The 18,793-nt window shown below is 42.3% G+C and overlaps 1 protein-coding gene across 1 annotated transcript in view; it reads left to right on the top strand.

Moving 5' to 3' along the window:
• The first annotated feature begins 10,404 nt into the window (after window positions 1-10,404).
• Window positions 10,405-18,793, top strand: part of Focad (focadhesin) — a 282,441-nt gene continuing 274,052 nt past the window's right edge. Inside the window, exon 1 of the mRNA XM_038334886.1 lies at window positions 10,405-10,466. The gene's annotated coding sequence lies outside the window, so the exon portion shown is untranslated. The remainder of the gene's footprint in view (window positions 10,467-18,793) is intronic.

Here is an 18,793-nt window from a genome sequence, read left to right as displayed (position 1 = left end):
CCCAGAGAACAAAATGTCCAGGCTGGGTGGGAATAGGACATTCCACTTGGATAAGGTCACTGACCTGGCTAAAGAACCACCCCTCAGAAGGAGGGACCGCTCCTAGGGAGGCAGTTTCACCTTAGGCCATATTAAACAGATAGACAGAATAATTATCTCTTCAGAGATACTGTACTTTTCCTTCCCAGAATTCTCATCCCCTAGGGAGAAGTCCCTGGAGGCCAGTGGCCACGTGATTCATCTGGGTCTGCCCACCCTTCTGAGTCTGACTCAGAAAGGTAGGCTTTTCTCTTCTCTTCTCTTCCCTTCCCTTCCCTTCCCTTCCCTTCCCTTCCCTTCCCTTCCCTTCCTTTCTTTTCCTTTCTTTTCTTTCCTTTCCTTTTCTCTTTTTGTATCTTTTTTTTTTTTTTTTTTGGTTTTTCGAGACAGGGTTTCCCTGTAGTTTCTAGAGCCTGTCCTGGAACTAACTCTTGTAGACCAGGCTGGCCTCGAACTCAGAGATCCGCCTGCCTCTGCCTCCCGAGTGCTGGGATTAAAGGCGTGCGCCACCACCGCCCAGCCTCTTTTTGTATCTTTAAGGTACAATTCATGAAATTTGAAAAGTATGACTGAATTGGTTCTTTTGACTCTCCCCACCCACACTTACTTCACTGAGGTAGAAGGTCCCATCAGAATCTGAGGAAGGTGTAGGCACAGAACCACATCCAAACAAGCAGCAAAGTCATCAATTCTTCCTTTTGTACACATTGTCTAAAGATGCATGTCAGAATCAAGAACGTTTACTTTTTCTTAAGTGCAAAAGAAATCTGTTTCAGTAAGTGCCACAGGGTAGCCCTTGAACCACACAGCCATATCTTACTTCTATGGAGTCGGGAACATACCTGGCAAGGAGAAATAAAAGAGTCCGTGACTGGATTAAGTTAAGGGCAGGGAAGCGCTAGTTTGTGGTCTACGACAGGGCCCTCTGAGTTAGTGAATTAAGACGGTTTCTACATAAAAAAAAAATCTAGTTTATTGCATCCTGTTAAATCAAGGAAAGAAAAGGAAATCTAGGGCTTTGAATTCTTTCCCAGGAACAAAAGAGGAAAGTAACCTTGCCCTTAATACAGTAGGGTGTGAATGGTTTTGCTCTATTAAATAGCAAAGTGTGCTATGTGTTCTGGACAGTGACCCACAAATGTACAAAAGATTACCCTGAACATTAATTCTTCCAGATTCCACACAGGGTTTCCAGTTTGCAGGAGGGAAATGTTAGAAAAATAACACCATCTCATTGCAGCAGGATTTCTTCAGAAAAATTAAAAAATGAGCTGAAACCAAAGACCGTTTCTGAGGGACGCCTTTGTTAGCCAGAAACAAAAGCTGTTTGCTGATGGAGTTTCAGACTCCTCGGTGAGTCATGACCCCAGGAGTCAGACTCCTGAAGAGTCATGACCCCAGGAGTAATATACACTGTTGATTCAAAACAAAAGACAAAAAAACCAAACCAAGAAAATGGGGCCTCAGGAAATGGCTCCGTGGTTAAGAGCACACACCACTAGTGGGGAGGACCTGTGTTCAGTTCCCAGTATACAAGTCAGGGAGTTTACAAATGATGGTTTAAGGACAGCTTCAAGGACTCTTACCCCCTCTCCTGGCCTCTGTGAGCAACTCATTCACATGCACAGACACATTCACAAGATAAAATTAAAATATTAAAAACAAAATCAGCCAGGTGGTGGTGGTGGTGCATACCTTTAATCCCAACACTAGGGAGGCAGAGGCAGGTGGATTTCTGCCAGTTTGAGGCCAGCCTGGTCTATAAAGAGAGTTCCAGGACAGCTAGAGCTGTTATACAGAGAAATCCCGTCTTGAAAAACCAAAACGAAACCAAACAAAGAAATAAACAAAAAATAACACCAAAAAGAAAAGCCAAACAAAAAAGCCAAAACAATCTTAATTGGTTTTCCTGAGCTCATGATAAATTGACAAATATTACCAGTATTTTAAAGGAACCAATTCTCCAGTTAGTGCCATGGGTCAGTGGATAAAGATGCTTGCTGCCAAGCCTGATGACTTGAGCTCAATTCCTGAGACCCACATGGCATTAGGAGAGAACCAACTATCACAAATCACCATCTGCCTTCCATGCCTGTGCCAGGGCACAAGCATATCCTTCTATAAATAAAAATATTTAGAAGGAGTTAATGCTGGGCTTAAAATATTGAAACTTTTGACTCTATAAATTATCTGGGTAGAGCAAATTATGTGCCGATGTATTTTAAAATATTTTTACTTTTTGAGAGTTTTACACATTTATACAATTATATCTATACATTTATACAATTATATTTTGATCATATCAGTCAAGCAGTACCTCTCCCCGACTTCCCCTAGGCTCCCACTCCAATTTCAGGTCTTTTCTTTTGTTCTTGTTATTAATAACTCCCATGAGTCCAATTAGTGCTGCCCATATGCATGTGGGCATGGTGCCATGCACTAGGGTATGGGCAACCTACTAGCAGCCATGTCCCCAAAGGAGTGTGACATTCTCCCCTTTGTCAATAGTGCCTCTGATGAGTGTGAATTTGAGAAGGTACTAAGCCAGTTCAACCAGAAGCCCTGTTTGCTGAGATAATGCTAAAAGTTCATGGAGCAGAGACAGCATAGAAGGCAAGTGTATCTGGCTTGGGAAATGTTTGTGTTCGCAGATAATTTTCAGAACGCGTCTCTTCATTTAGATGGGTTTTGTTGTTCTTTTTATTTGTTTTGTTTATGAGATAGGATCTTACTATGTAGCCCTTGCTGGCCTGAAACTTACTGTGTTCTGTAAGACCAGGCTGGTCTGAACTACAGAGATCTGTCTCCCTCTATTTTCCTTATGCGAAGATTAAGGGCATGCGCCACTATGCCCAGCAGAAAAACCTCTCTCAATCACTATTAGTGAACAGGAATGATTTTGAAAATGAGCTTTCCCTCCAGATTCGATTATGTTTCTCAATATGAAATCAGAAGGCAAAAGCAGCTTCTATGAACATCTCAATCTATGATCAAGTCATTTAAACGGCAAATGCTCTTTCCATTCTATGTGATGTCAAGCTGCTTAATATGCTCTCTGTGCCTTCAGCAATTTAAAAAGCAAGATTTCCATTTCCATAAAACTTGCAGATGATATTTTTTTTATGCTCAAACTCTAGTTCCAACAGCATTTCCTGGGATCTCAACGCAAATGGGAAAGAAATTTCCATACATTAAAATGCATTTATGAAAGTAGATACATATAAAAGCAAGGATATGGTTTCTCAGATTGGAGAAACATCATCAAAATTGACACATTATCCAAATAATCTACAAATTCAACATAATCTCTATAAAAATCCCAAGGATATTATTTATAGTAGTAGAAATTAAAATCCTGAGATTTGTATTGAACCATAAAAGGTCCCCAAAAGCAAAGCAAGAACAATGTGAGAGACATTGTACTTCATGGTTTCAAAATGAATTATAAAGCTACAACAATCAAAGGAGTATGATTAGGAATCAGAATTAGAGGTAAAGAGTTGTGTAGCATGCTTGAAAGCCTTGAGTCCATCACTATCTCCAGAAGAGCAACAAGATATGTACTATGGCAGGGCGATGGTGGCACAGACGTTTAATCTTAGCAATCGGGAGGCAGAGGCAGGTGTGCCTTTGAATTTGAGGCCAGCCTGGTCCACAGAGCGAGTTCCTGGACAGCAAACAACAACAACAAAACAAAAAAGAACCCCAAACAACAACAAAATAAAGGGAGGACAAAAGAAAAGAATATGCATGTCTATAAAAGAGAACAATGGAGCTGAGCAGGACTCTCAGAAATAAATTCATAGCCCATAGTCCTCTGGCTCATTGATGTTCAGTAAGGATTCTAGGAACTCACAATGGGTCAGAGATGGTCTCTTTATCAAATGCTTTTTTTAAAAAATGATATCCACACGAAGAAGAATGAAAGTAGATTCTATCTGATCCTTTTGGGAAAAAAATAAATTCAAGTGGGTTGATAGCTCACATTTAAGGCCTGAATCTGCCTCCTAGTAGGAGAAAATATAGAAAAAAATCTTGAAATTGGTGGTCATGATAATCTTTTTTTTTTTTTTTTTTTTTTTTGGATATCACTCCAAAATCACAGTCAACAGTAGACAAATGGGATTGTATCAAACTGAAAATCTGTACAGGAAAGGAAACAATTCACCAAGTAAAGAGAGAATCTATGGAATGAGTAGATTATTCGCAACTTTGTACACGCAAAAGAGGTTCTTATTAGAACATAAATGAAACTCAAGCAACTTAATAGCAAAACAAACAAACCATAAAAAATGAACCCAGAAGCCACGCCTACTGAAGGAGACCACTGATTCAAGCTAGATTCAAGCTACTTGGGAGTCCTAGGCAGGAAGAGCATAAGTTTGAGGCCAGCCTGGGCTACAGACCAAGTTTAGTGATAGCCTGGGTAACTATGTTTCTGTTTCAAAATATAAAGCAAAAGAAGAGCTGATGCTATAATGTAGCCATGGATGCTTGGCTAGTGTATCTGCGGCCCAGTTCCCAGCTTAGGGGGCAGGAGAGTAGGAAACACCTCTTTCCTTTAGTAAAGCTTTTATAGAATTTTCTCCCAAACTGCAAACGGTACTATCTTATGAGCTACAATTATACTTCAGGATAATCTCCCTTGTACAGGACCATCTTCTGAGTCAAACTACCACTGTCTTCAGGAGTTCTGGGCCTCCTCTCAAAAGACCATTACACCTGGGCCTGTTGAATGTGGCCCACTTGGTGGTGTTGATTCCTTCAAACCTTTTTTTTTTTTTTTTTTTTTTTAGCCAAAGCAAATACATCCTTGCCTCCCTGAACTGGAACTCACTCTGTAAACCAGGCTGACTTCGAATTCATAGCGTTTGCCTCCCATGAGAAGGAATCAAAGGCATGCACAACTACATCTAACACTTATAAAATATTAAAAGCATTATATCAAGGATAGCTAGGTGGTGGTGGTGGCTCACGCCTTTAATCCTAGCACTGTGGAGGCAGAGGCAGGAATATCTCTGTGAATTCCAGGCCAGCCTGGTCTACAGAGTGAGTTCTACGACAGCCAGGGCTACACAGAGAAACCCTGTCTTGGAAAAAAAAAAGGATAAAAACTAAAGTAAAGTACTTTTATTTCATTTTCATGGTGATGTCTGGTGAAGTATAAATTTTAGAACATAAGATAGTACTAATGTCAGTGGGGCTACCTGGTTTTGGGCTTTCAACCCTAAAATGGCAGTAGTTGGTTTTGTTTTGGTTGTTGCTTCTTCTTCTTTGGCCTCCTGGGCTAATAAAACTCACAGGGTGAGATCTCATACCTGGTTTTAAAATTTTTGTTTTAATAACCTGTGACTTTAGGGATGGAGAGATGACTCAGTACTGGGAATTAAAGTGCTATGCTATTGAGGTAAATCCTATTTAAAAAACTGTGATTGACTACAGTTAATAGTATATACTAGAAACTACACAGGGCTGATTCATACCTATGGCTCTACCTCACACTGTTTAACATACCAGGCATGTGAATGAGGGCATCCCAGTTCAGCCATTCTTCAAACTGAGTGCAGACAGATGATAAACAGACCCAAAGGGAACTAGCAAACCCAGCCTGGATTGTAAGAACCTCTTGGGCAGCCCACAGGATCCTGAGACTGGATACATGATTATGACTTTGTAAGTTCTGCTACACAGCAAAAGCTGGCTGTTACAGGTGATTGAGGTGACACCTTCTTTTTGTCTTTCTGTTGTGCCCAGTGTAGGAGAGGGCCGTTTGTTCTTCCCTGCCACCCGGCTAGCTTAGACCCAAAATAATCACACAGAAACTGTATTAATTAAAACACTGGTTGGCTCATTAGCTCTAAATTCTTATTGGCTAACTCTTACATATTAATTTAACCCATCTCCATTAATCTGCGTATCACCACGAGATCATGGCCTACCAGCTAAGTTTTAGCACGTCTATTTCTGGTGGTGGCTCCGTGGCACCACTCTCTGACTCTGGCTCCTTCCTCCCAGCATTCAGCCTAACTTTCCCTGCCTATCTAAGTTCTGCCTTGCTATAGGTCCAAAGCAGTTTCTTTATTCATTAATGGTAATCACAGCACACAGAGGGGACTCCCACATCACCCCAGAAGCTGCCCTGTGTGCTTTTCATCAGACCAGGAGAGGGGGGAAGGGGAGGTGTAATCCCCTCTGCCCTTTCTTGTTGCATCCTTAGAGTCTGTTGTGTTTCTTGATCAAATGCCTTCCTTCCAGGTAGATAGTCTTACACACACAGCTTCTTCTTACCGTACTGCCTATGTGGAGGGGAGATTTGGGATTGCCCATGTTACTAAGTCTCCCTTGTGATCCTTCAAAACTTTACCTAGGGCCCTGTTACAGTCCCTTATTAAGCAGTTCCAATTTTCTTAATTTGATTATGCCATCTGTTTCTTGCTGGGATCCTGACTGAGAATAGGCCTTATCCAGAAGGTAACATCTTGGCAAAGATCTGAATGATCCAACGGAATGAGTCATGAAGAGAGCTAGGGGAAGTGCCAAGCTCCTGCAGGAGCAAGGAGGCAGGATGAATAGGGTTGACAAAACTGTGAAGGGGGGGCTGGGGTGTGGACGGAAAGGTCAAGGCGGTGATGTGTGCCATGCGGACAGAAGTGCAAGGCCCAGGGCAGGTAAACCATATATGGTCTAATTGGCCTGTGCAAGAGCTTTGGCTTTTATTTTGAATGGAACAGGGACAATTGGAACCACATACAACTAATTAAATCTAATGAGTTTGCTTTCTGTTCCGTGCTGACAGAGGCTCTGGCTCTCTATGACTCAGTGGTGGATTTCTCCTCCCAGTGCCAAGCCTGCTGATGAATGTGTGGGCGTGCTCAGTCAGCCCAGCATGCTTGGGTGCAAGTTCAAGGCTTTGTGTCTCCCTTGATGCTGTGGGTGACGTGACCTCTCTTTACACTGGGGATTCAGACTACAGTGTCTCTTTTTTTGTTAGCATATTCTTTTCAGTTCTGCTAATGATTTGGGAGTGGACACATTTTTCTTACTCCCTTTCTTTCTTCTTCTTCTTTTTTCGTTGTTGTTAAGACTCAATAGGCCCTTCTATGCTGGCTTCAGAAGCTACTTATCTGAAGGGTCTTGTACAATGGAGAACTAACTGCCTAACTACTTCGGGGGAAGAATACAAGGCATTTAACAGAGAAATACTGTCTGCTTACCTACCTCTTAGAGATGGTAGATATTGTCTTGACTTTTTAAAAAGCAGGGAGGGGCTGGGGAGATGGTATAGCAGGTAAAGGCACTTGGCACCAAACCTGATGATCTGAGTTGAACCCTGGGGACCACATGGAAAGAACTGACTTCTACAAGTTGTTCTCCGACTCCCACACTCACATAATGGCACATGCACGACACCTCCACCACGATAAATAAATGCGATAAAATATTTAAAAAGCAAGGCATTTATTTGCATATAAATGAGATGCATACAATAGCATACATGTTTGAAACATATTTTGATATTTAATGGTTATTTCTATTAAAGTTGGTATGAAATCTAGACCGTCTTCCATGGGTTTCCTGAATAAATGTAAACTCCACTCTCTGCCTCCTCTAACCCTATCACCTCCTTATCCATCCCCCACCTGGGAGGATGAGACAGGAGGATTGCAAATTTGAATCTACTCAACTATGTTTGTGTGTGTTGGGCTGGCAGGTGGGGAAGAGGGTGTGCTGGGGGCAGGGGAAGCACAGTCTCTGGAAAACAGTAGTTTTTGCAATGGAATGCATTTATGGAAACTCAATGCATTTTCTAGCCCAGTATGTGGCTTATATATTTCAGCCCCATGTTAATGAAATTTTGTTTCTGACAACTTCTGGAACTCTTTCTTTCTGGTCTTGTCAATGTGCTGGCTGCTAAATTGAACTCCAGGATAAGTTGGTTCCACACAGTTCTGGATTGCAACTTCAATCTTGCAACTGTGAAATTGTTGAAAGTTGTAGTGATGTTTCATTTGCATTTTTACAAATAAAGCTTGCCTGAAGGTCAGAGCGTATAGCAGCTGCCCCAGTCAACCTTACAGACCAGACAGTGGTGACGCACACTTTGAATACCAGTAGCCACACTAATTTGCCAAAGGAACCAGGCTGTGGTGGTGTATACCTTTAATCCCAGCACGAGAAAGGAATAAAAGACAGGAGAAGATAGCTCCCAGTCAGTCTCATTCTGAGGATTCCTGGAGGCGGAGTCGCCATTTCAGACTGAGGTAGAGGTAAGAGTCAGTGGCTGGCTGTTTTGCTTTTCTGACCTTCAGGTGGTACCCCAATATACGACTCTGGCTTTTTGTTAACCATGCAACAGAAAGCTAACTTCCAGTGCCACAGTATTAAGAGCTGGGGTTGTAGCTCAGTGGTGGAGCTATGCAAAGTCTTGGGTTATCGCCAGTGTGGTAGGGGGTGGGGATGAGAGAGAGGATGCACTTGGAGGTGATTAGATCATGATGACTCAATCCTCGTGGACAGGATTTGTATCCTTATAAGAAAGGTTTGGCCAGGACTGATGAAGCATGTCCCGAGCACGTGAGAGGCTGAGGCAAGAGAATTATGAGTCAAAGTCATCTCATCTACATAGTGTTTTGTTTTTATTTTTTAATTGTTTAAAAAATTGAGCTATATAGTTTTCTCCGCTCTCCTCCCTTTCTCTCCCCTTCCCTTCTACCCTCTCCCATGGTCCCCATGCTCCCAGTTTACTCAGGAGATCTTGTCTTTTTCTATTTCCCATGTACATTCGATACATGTATGTCTCTCTTAGGGTCCTCTTTGTTGTCTAGATTCTCTGGATTATGAATTGTAGGCTGTTCTTTTTTTTTGCTTTATGTCTAAAAGCCACTTATGAGTGAGTACATATTATATTTGTCTTTCTGGGTCTGGGTTACCTCACTCAATATGATGTTTTCTAGAGCTATTCATTTGCCTGCAAATTTCAAGATGTCATTTTTTCTGCTGTGCAGTACTCCATTCTTTGGTTGAGGGGCATCTAGATTATTTCCAGGTTCTGACTATTTCATATAATGCTGCTATGAACATAGTACATGCTAATCCTAGCATTCACTTAATTCTTAGAAGAGGCAGGTAGATTTCTGTGAGTTCAAGGATAGCCTGGTCTACATAGAGTTCCAGGACAGTCAGAGCTACAACATTAGACCCTGTCTGGAAACAACAACAGAAATACTGTAATACAAGAAGACATTAAAATGTTCCTAAAATTGATACTTGTGCATTTGAAAATCTGATGGGAATATCATCAAACTAAGAAAATCAGAAAGGCAATTATAAACCTCACAAAATTTCCCCCAGGGTACAAGAGATTGAATGCAGAAGCAGGTTCAAAATTAATTTAGATAAATTCTTACAGAATGAAAGCAGTATACATTATTGGGAGATCTAAAGGTGGTCTGTGGAGTATAATTATTTTGCTGAGGTGCCGTACAGGAAACCAAGAATGACCTTGCAAATTTAACTTAGAACACTGCTTGCTAAGTCCCTATTGATAGAACTATTGAGTTAGAATCTCTAGAGATGGCACCCAGGCTTCTTTTAAAGCTTCCTAACGTTTCTAAAAGTGCACTGGGTTTCAGAAACAGCCAGGTAATAGACTTCTACCCCTTTTGAATACTTTCCTTTTTAGACAGCTTTTGTGTCTGCTGTGTTGTGCCAGGTATACCAGACTTTTGTGGGATCATCGCTCTTCGCTTCGCTAAAGAAATTGCTTGACTATATATAATACACGTTAGATATCAATAATACGCTTGTTAAAGTTCTTTAAAAACAGTACTTCCTAGATCAAATCAGCAGAAATTTCCGGGCCTTGACGAGTAAGCAAGCAGGACCAGCACAGCATAGTGAAGCGAAGGCTCTGAGCAGTAGCTACAGGAAGCAAGCTGATTCTGCTTTAAAATTTCTGAACCCTTGGCACTACCAGTACAGTACTCCGTCCCCCACCCCACCCTCTCCCTCCCGCTTTACAAAAGTCTCCAAATATCAAGAAGCTGTCCTGCACCTCCCAAAGCTGCCCTGCGACAGGCTGCCAACAGGATCCCCTGGCTCTGTGCAGTGGCATCTTCAGACAGGATCTTTTGATCTCGCGTCCGACAGCGTCAGCCGGGGCGCGAATTTCATTCTGCATCTCTGAGGCTACCGAGCCTAGCCTCCGGTTACCCCCTCCCCCACCCCCAACCCAGCGGCCGAGCACCGGCTAAGAAGGGACGCGCAGGCGCACGAGTGGGGCGGGCGCCCCAGTCGAGGAGGCGGGACTAGCTTTTGAAGTCGGCCTTTTATTGGCTATGTCTATCAGGCTCCTCCCCCTGGGTGGCGGAGGCGGCGCGTGGGCCACGTCAGGCAGCCGTGCGGGCTGCGCCAGTGGCAGAAGTGAGGTAAGCTATGCGGCGTGGCTGGCCGTCCACCGGCAGCCACTGAGTGGGCAGTCTCCACGTCGGGGCAGCCTGCAGCCGCCGCCACGGGGGCGACGGCGGCCGAAGCCGGGGGACTTGGGCTGGGCTGCAGGCCGGCGGCGGAGCATGTGGCGGCAGGGCCGGGGCGGCGCGTGAGGCGGGCAGGGCTCTTGACCTGCTGCCGGTTCTGCGTAGCCTTGAGCGGTTCCCAGGTCTAGCTGTGTGTGTGTGTGTGTGGGGGGGGTGGTGGGCGGGGGGGTGGCTTGGCGACCCAAGCAGCCGGTACGATTCGGATGACTTACCTGCCCCAGGTTGCAGTGGTCCCTCTCCTTGACCCGGGCTCTAGTCCGGGGCAGCGTAAGGGATACTGGTGCCCTCCTGCTTGGCCTGGGATAACTGCCCTCATTCCCTGGGATTCAGATGCAGGTTATGTCTGTCCTCTTGAATGCAAAGGCTATTGGGTGAGCAGGGTCTGATTTCTGCCTCAGGGCTTTAAAGGGTTTATACTGAGGCTTCCGAATGTCCAGCAGCTAGGTGGAGGTTTGCAGGCACCTGCCGTTTTGTAGCACTTACTCGGAGTTTGTTTCAGACCTGGTGCCTTGACTCCTTGTTGGGAGGTTTTGGATTCAGTGAAGTCATCCTCTCCATTATGCAGTCATTGACTCATTCATTGCAAACTTTTTAATCGAGTTCTTCGAACGACATTCCCTGTCTTTGCTTTCAGTTCATATGCCTGTGCCAGTGCTGGTGCCTGAGTTGATAAGATTTGAGATGGATTTTTTTCTTTTTCTTTTTCTTTTTCTTTCTTTTTCTTTTTTTTGCTATTGATGTGGTTCTTTTTCAGGGTCTAGATTTAGATGCAAAAGATGGAACTCTCTAGGACCTCGTTCAAAGGTCCTTTTTACCTTCTAATAAACCTTAAAAGACATTGGCCCTGAGAGGGTAAATCCTAGTAACTGTGCTGCTAAAGACCACAGACAGATGGGTTTCCTATCTGAAAAGTGAAGGGGTGTGATCACAAGTGTTCTGTAATTTTGGAATATTAAAGGAGAGATGGGCATACGGCAGATTCACTGAACCATCTTAGCAATTGGGAACCGACTAAGTTAAAAATACATAACACATTTTATGATTATGTATTTTTTTTGCTTCATTGACAAGTGATTCTGTTCACACTTGACTAGCAAGCAAGTGCATGATTAAGGTTTTGATTAACACCCAGTTTCTGCAAACAAAACACCAACCATGACTCATCTAAATTCTGAAGTGTGACAATCATGAACTTTCCAGTTACATATAAAGGTACTCTATGGAGACAAGTAGATAAGAATGCAATTTTCAAAGCCTTTGATTTGCTTTGGTAATTCGTGATAGCCAAAACATCTGCCTTATTTATTTATCAAGTTAATCTTATCAATGGTTACCACTCCTTCCTTGTTAATATCTTGCTTAGTTTTTTTAATTAAAATATTTAAACATTTATTGCTTCCTCTTAACATTTTGTGGGTTTTAATTGCTTGGTAAGTCTAATGAGGCCTGATAACCCAAAAGTAAATAAATGGTTACTTCAAAGTAAAGAAATTCCTGTGGAGATGTAATGGTTTTTCATATGGTGATTGATTAATGGCATTTACTAGTAGAACAGTTCACCCTTTTCTAGTGTAGAATGATTTCTGAGGTAATTATTCTGATATTTTGAGCCTCGTGATACCTTTTGGCATTGTCCATAAACTGTTAGTTGAATTAATATTAGGGGTGTAAATCTATTGCTGTCACTACGAGGAGTAAGTATAGTATAGAGAGCTCTTTCATATGACAAAATACAGCATAGCTTTAGAAGTATACATTAAATCTGTGATTCATAAATAGCAGTAAACTGTGTAGAGCTTGTGTGTGGGAAATTAGAATTGCTAAACTACTAGGGCAAGTGATGTTTGTCGCTTCCCCTATTTAAATGATTAACACAGACTTTTTCAACAATCTTAATCTCATCCATTTTCAAACACTAGATTAAAATATTTTAATGTGTGTTCTTTTAATTTTTTAATCTGTATCAAGTCACATTGAAAGTAATACAATGGCATTTGTGATTGTTTTCATTTTGCTAATTTCTTTTTTCTTTCATTCAGCCTGAGTATGCACTGTTTGTTTTTATTATGTGTTTATTTGTATAAATGAGGATGACCTTGAGCTTCTGATTGTCCTGCCTCAACCTAAACAGTGCTGAAATTAAAGCAAATGCCATCCTTTCTGGTGTATCTCTTGCTGGGGATCGAAATGAATAACAAAAGTACCTTTTAAATAGGTTTTTATTATTATTGTTGTTATTATTAATTTTATATTATTATTCATTATTGTTTTTGCATGTTTGCATGAGCCCAGGTCCCTGTGAAAGCCAGAGGTATCAGATCCTTTGAATCTATAGTTATAGGTAGTTGTGAGCCACCTGATTTGAGTGCTGGGAGCCAAACTTGAATTCTCAGTTTTCTAGCAATATGTACTCTTAACTGCTGAGCTGTCTCTAGGCATCTGAGTAGTTTGATCATAGGGAGCCCTTAACTTATGAAGTGGTTATAAGCCCCAAAATTTTATTGTAAGTTGAAAATATTGTACATCAAAAATTCATGAAGAATGAGCATGATGTGTAATTGTGTGGTCAAGACAGGTGGCTTTCTCTGAGTTTGAAGCTAGCCTGGTCTACAAAGTGAGCTCTAGGCCAGCTAGTGCTACACAGTGGGAATTTGTCTGGCTCAGTGAAATACAGTGCTTTCTATGAAAACTAGAATTTGCATTCCCTAACACCTGTGTAGATTATAAATAAATGAGTGCCTGAAACCACAACATGCAAGAGTCGAGTCAGAAGATCCCTGGTACAAGCTACTTACCTAAACTGGCTCGAACTGACCAGCCGTGGGTTCAGTGAGAAGCACTGCCATAGTAATCCAATGGAGGCTGATTGTGGAAACCACTTGGTGTTAATTTCGAGTCTCCACACAAATGCGCATATACCCATGCCCACATCTGTACCTACACACAGGCCAGTACTCATGCGCACGTTTATATAACACACATGTGCCAAAAACAAAAGTGAGAGTAAAAATTCACGAAAAAAATGTCTTGAGTGTCGGGGAGGTGCTCTGTTGGCAGAGTGCACGTTGCAGTCTGGAGGACGTCTGTTTGAAGTCCTCTGGAACCTGTGTTTAAAAATGAACCTGAGTGTGGGGGCTTGCAGTCATAATCCCAGTGAAGGGAAGCTGAAGACAAGTGGATTCCTGAGTCTTGGTGGCCAGTCTGCCTAGCCTGCTTGACCAGTGCCAGGCCTCTGAAAACCGTGTCTCAGACAAAACGTAGAGCCCCTGAGGAATGACAGCTGAGGTTCTCTTTGGCTTCTGCCGCCACATGTACACTGCATGCACACCCACACACATGCACATAATCTATTTAGTATACCTAGTCTGCTGATCATCATGGCCATGTTTACCCTTGTGATCCAGTGGCTGACTGGAAGCTGCTGATTGCTGCCGCATTCCAAAATGCCCAGCAACATGCCCCGTATGTTGCTAGCTGAGAAAAAAAAAAATCATAATCAAATTCCAAGATGCAGTTTCTACTGAGTGTGTATTGCTTTCACACCATTGTGAAGCTGAACAGAAATGTCAGTCAGATCATTTTAAGTCAAGGACTGTATTAAGATTGTCTCACCTTAGCTGGGCGGTGGTGGTGCACACCTTTAACCCCAACACTCAGGAGGTAGAGGAAGGTGGATCTCTGAGCTTGAGGCTAGCCTGGTCTACAAAGCTAGTTCCAGGACAGTCAAAGTTACACAAAGAACCCCCCCCCCCCCAAAAAAAAGATTGTTACATCTTTGACTTTAAAGTTTGACAGTTTGGTCTGGGAGCTGTGATGTCTACCTGTAGCACAGCCCTGTGTACTCGGGAGAGTGAGGCAAGATGATCGCTTGAGCCCGGGATTTTCGTGCAACACCACACAACATAATGAGATCCCACCATCTCTTATAGAAATAAAGAAAAAAGGCTGCACAATTCCTCGTTGTTTTTGATGGGAAAACATTTATTTAGAACAAAGTAAGGTGAATTATTTAGTGTGTTATTTATTAATTGATTGATTTACTTCTTAAAGATATAGTCTCACTATGTGTATATCATATATCTCACTATGTATATCAGACTGGCCTCAAACTCACAGAGATCCACCTACCACTTCTGAATGCTGGGATTAAATATTTTTTTTTTAAGTGGCTTATCTTTTCATTTTCCTGGAGACCAATGAATCATTCCAGCCAAGCAAGTAAACCGAATATTTTAGTTCTTTTTGACTTCCAGTCTCTATTTAGTCAGAAGAATGGCTTCTTGCTCATTTGGTGGATAAACATGTTGAATAAATATTTTAATTGTGAGTGTTATAACTGTAGTTTTATATTCTGTCATATACTGTTTTTTTTCTTGAATCCCAGCACTTGGGAAGCAGGGGCAGGCAGATCTTTGTGAGTTCAAGGTCAGCCTGGATAGTGAGTTTCAGGAAAAGAAAAGCCTTTTTATTTGGCCCACTTGCTTTCAAGATTTACTTTAAATTTTACTGTTTAACAGTCATTGAGTATGCTTCCGTTTCTAGTATATACTGTTAGGACTCAATTAGTGAGTGAGGGTAGAGGACAGGCTTTATATTTTGAGTTTTGAAGTATTTAAATAAATGGAACTTTTTCTTGTATGGCTGTGCATGTACATTTGTATGTGAGTACACGAGTGTGCCATGGAGCAATGTGAGTTACTTGACATGGGTGCTGTGAGCCAAACTCAGGTACTCTGAAAGAGCTCTCCGTGTTTTTAACCACAGAGCCATCTCTTCAGCCTAGAGTAGAGGCTTTAAAAAAAGGACTTTTAAAAGCCTTTGTTTTTATTGTATATTTATGGGTATTTTGCCTGTATGTTTGACTTTGCACTATGTATACACAATGCCCAAGGAGGTCAGGAAAGAGCACTGGATTCCCTGGAACTGGAGTTACAGTTGTAAGCCAGCATGTAAGAACTGGGATTAAACCTAGGTCTTCTGGAAGAGCAGCTAGACCTCTTAAGTTCTGAGGCATCTCTCCATCTCTGGATTAAAGGCTTTTAAAAATGAAATATTTTAGTTTACAGTTGATTTTTGAGATACAACCTCACTATAAGGAGGCATGTATATCAGAATTTAAACCTTTAGGGTGCTGATGGGATGTAGGGCTTAGGCTGATATGGAACAACAAGAATGGTGTGTTGGGTGCATTACCTACCTGAACACTGATATAGTTGATAACTAATGGGGGAAGAGAGGTAGAGAAGAGGTAGACTTGTGATCTTGGTCTTTGAAGTTTTTGAGTGCCTGTTAGTAGGAACAGGGGTGTTAGCTCCACTTATGATGTGAATCTTGAAGTTCAGAAAGTTGATTCATCTCTGATGTGGGCCACCAAGGATGGGAAGCTATTTTCATCAGGTTGTGGAAATAGGGGAACATCTTATGAAGAGCCAAGGATGTAAGAACATTTATTGATCAGTATTGGAGTCCAAAAGGTTGAGAGGGAGGGAAGAGTGTTTAGTGGGCGGAAGGCATCTTTAAAGTATTGTGGCAGGCTGGCTCAGTCTGTAAAGTGCCTGCTTCACAAGCATGAAGACCTGAGTTGAGATCTCCAGGACCCACATAAAAGCTGGTATGATCATGTACCAAGTTGGTAAGCCCTGGGGTGAGACCCTGCTCCAAAAAATAAGGCAGAGAATGATCAAGGATGACATCCAACATGGACCTCTGGTCTTCACATATGTGCACATGCATGCACACACACCTGTATACACATGTGTACACAGTCACACGAACAGTTACATATTCCCCACACATGCACACATGTACAAATACACATGTATCCACATTGGGTGACTTTCAACTGTCTAGAACTCAAGTTCCACTGGATCTGATTCCCTTTTCTGTTCTCTACAGGCACCTACATTCTTTTTGGTTTTTTGAGACAAGGTTTCTCTAGCTTTGGAGCCTGTCCTGGAACTAGCTTTTGTAGACCAGGGTGGCCTCAAACTCACAGAGATCCGCCTGCCTCTGCCTCCCGAGTGCTGGGATTAAAGGTGTGCTTCACCGCCACCAGGCTCTTGTGGTGCATATAAGTCCATGTAAACACATACACACACACACACACACACACACACACACACACACTCACAAAATAATAGTTTATCCCAGTAGTCTTCAGATTTAATGTATAGAGGTGGAGAATTAGTTTAATTTTGAAATGAGTCGAGTAGCAGTCACTTCGAAAAGGGATATTGATGTGGGATGCCCTTCTGTATGTTGTGAATATGTTTTATTACCACTGATTAATAAAGAAACTGCTTTAGCCTATGGCAGGGCAGAATATAGCTAGATGGAAAATACAAACAGATACAGGGAGAAAGAAGGTGGAGTCAGGGAGATGCCAGCAGCCACTGGAGGAGCAAGATGTGAATTAATATAAAATAATAGAAATGGGTTGATATAAGTTCTAAGAGCTAGTTAAGCTGGGCAGTGGTGGCACACACCTTTAATCCCAGCACTTGGGAGACAGAGACAGGCAGATCTATGTGAGTTTGAGACCATCCCGGTTTATAGAGCGAGTTCCAGGATAGGCTTCAAACCTACAGAGAAACCGTGTCTTGAAAACCAAAAACAAAACCCAATAAAACAAAACAAAAGAGCTCGTTAATAACAAGCCTGAGCTAATAGGCCAAACAGTTTGTAATTAATGTTAAGCCTCAGAGTGGTTATTTGGGAACTGGCAGGTGGGAGAGAAACCCCCAGTTACAGGGTGTATATCAAGAATGAATGACATTTAAGACCGTGGCTTGGCCTCCTCTGTCCTTCTTCCTCCTCCCTTTCCCTTCCCTTCCCAGGACCTCTCCAATGTTAGACAAGCACTCTACCTCTGAGCTATGCTCTCAGCCAACCATAGCATTCACCTTTCTTGTGTTTTGAGACAAAGTGTTGCTATATACCCTAGACTGGGCTTGAACTTTCGGCAATCCTCCTGCCTTAGTTTTTCAGGTGCTATGATTATAGGTGATATCTGGTTATCTTTCTAGTTAATGTCTTTTGTCCTTTCTGCCTATAATACTGTCAGTACAACAGCCAGAGTAATTTTTTTTTTTTTTAAAATGTGAGTTGTATTTCTTTTGCCTGAATTCCTATAATGGCTTTTTTCCCCCACCCCCTAAAAAGGACAGAGTTGGTCTTTCTAGTTACCTAAAAAGTTTGCTATGATCTGTCCCATTTTTGGCCACTTTACTGCACTTCTACCTCAGTCAATTATTTTCAAATGAGCTTGTTCCTCATTCACAGGAGACATGTTCTCACAAGGGATTTTGTCTTGCTTTTTCCTCCCTGCCTGGAGTTCTCTTTTGAGACTGTGGCCTGCTCTGCTTCATTACCTCCTTGAGCCTTGCTTGGCTCAACTGTCGTGCTTGGCTCAACTGTCGTCTCTGTTAGTGAGCCTTTTCTTGCCCGTCTCCCATAAAACTGGAACCCTTTCTTAGTGTCACCTCTCTTCCTGTCCTTGGCTGCATTTTCACAGTGCTGTGACGTTCTGTTTTGCGGCTGCTTGTTGCTGCCTGCCTTCTCTTCTAAAATCATAATCTAGCAGGGTGGGAGCCTCTGTCTCACGTGCTTCCTGCAGTGCCTGCTGTACAGGTTTCTCTTCCGTATCTTATGGAAAAGCCCTAGAACTAATTGTGAGCTGTCATGTAAGGACAATTTTGGCTTCCTGTACCAGATACCTTAGTAATCCGCTTCCTAATTTGAGGTTTTTTTTTTTGTCTGCTGGCTGAAAGGTAGCTCAGTGGTTATGATTGTTTACTGTTCTCTTGAGGAACTAAATTCAGTTCCCAGCAGCTCACAGCCACCTGTATCTACAGCTCTAGGAGGACCTGACACTTCTGGCCTACATCAGGGCTCTTTATCTTTTGCAAGAAAAAGTATCATGGTTTTCTTTAACTGCATTGGATGATTGCTATTGGCACAGAGCAGAAATATCGCTTTGTGGTTTATGTCATTATGTTTACGGCAAAGCTGATGGCTAGAGTTGTAGGTTAGTGGGAGAATGCTTGCCCAGAATGTACAAGGCTGTGGTGGTTTGATTCTGTAGCACTGAAAAAGACAAATCAAGTCAAAACAAAAGCCAAGCTGATGGGTGGGCCTGTGACTCAGTTGATAGAGTACTTGCCTGTCCTGGCATGTATGAAACTCCCCAGTGTGACATCATGGGGGTGGAGTGTCCCAGC

Source organism: Arvicola amphibius, chromosome 6, assembly GCF_903992535.2.
Source record: "Arvicola amphibius chromosome 6, mArvAmp1.2, whole genome shotgun sequence".
In the NCBI taxonomy this organism is placed as follows: Eukaryota; Metazoa; Chordata; class Mammalia; order Rodentia; family Cricetidae; genus Arvicola; species Arvicola amphibius.
This window is presented reverse-complemented; position numbering and strand designations above follow the sequence as displayed.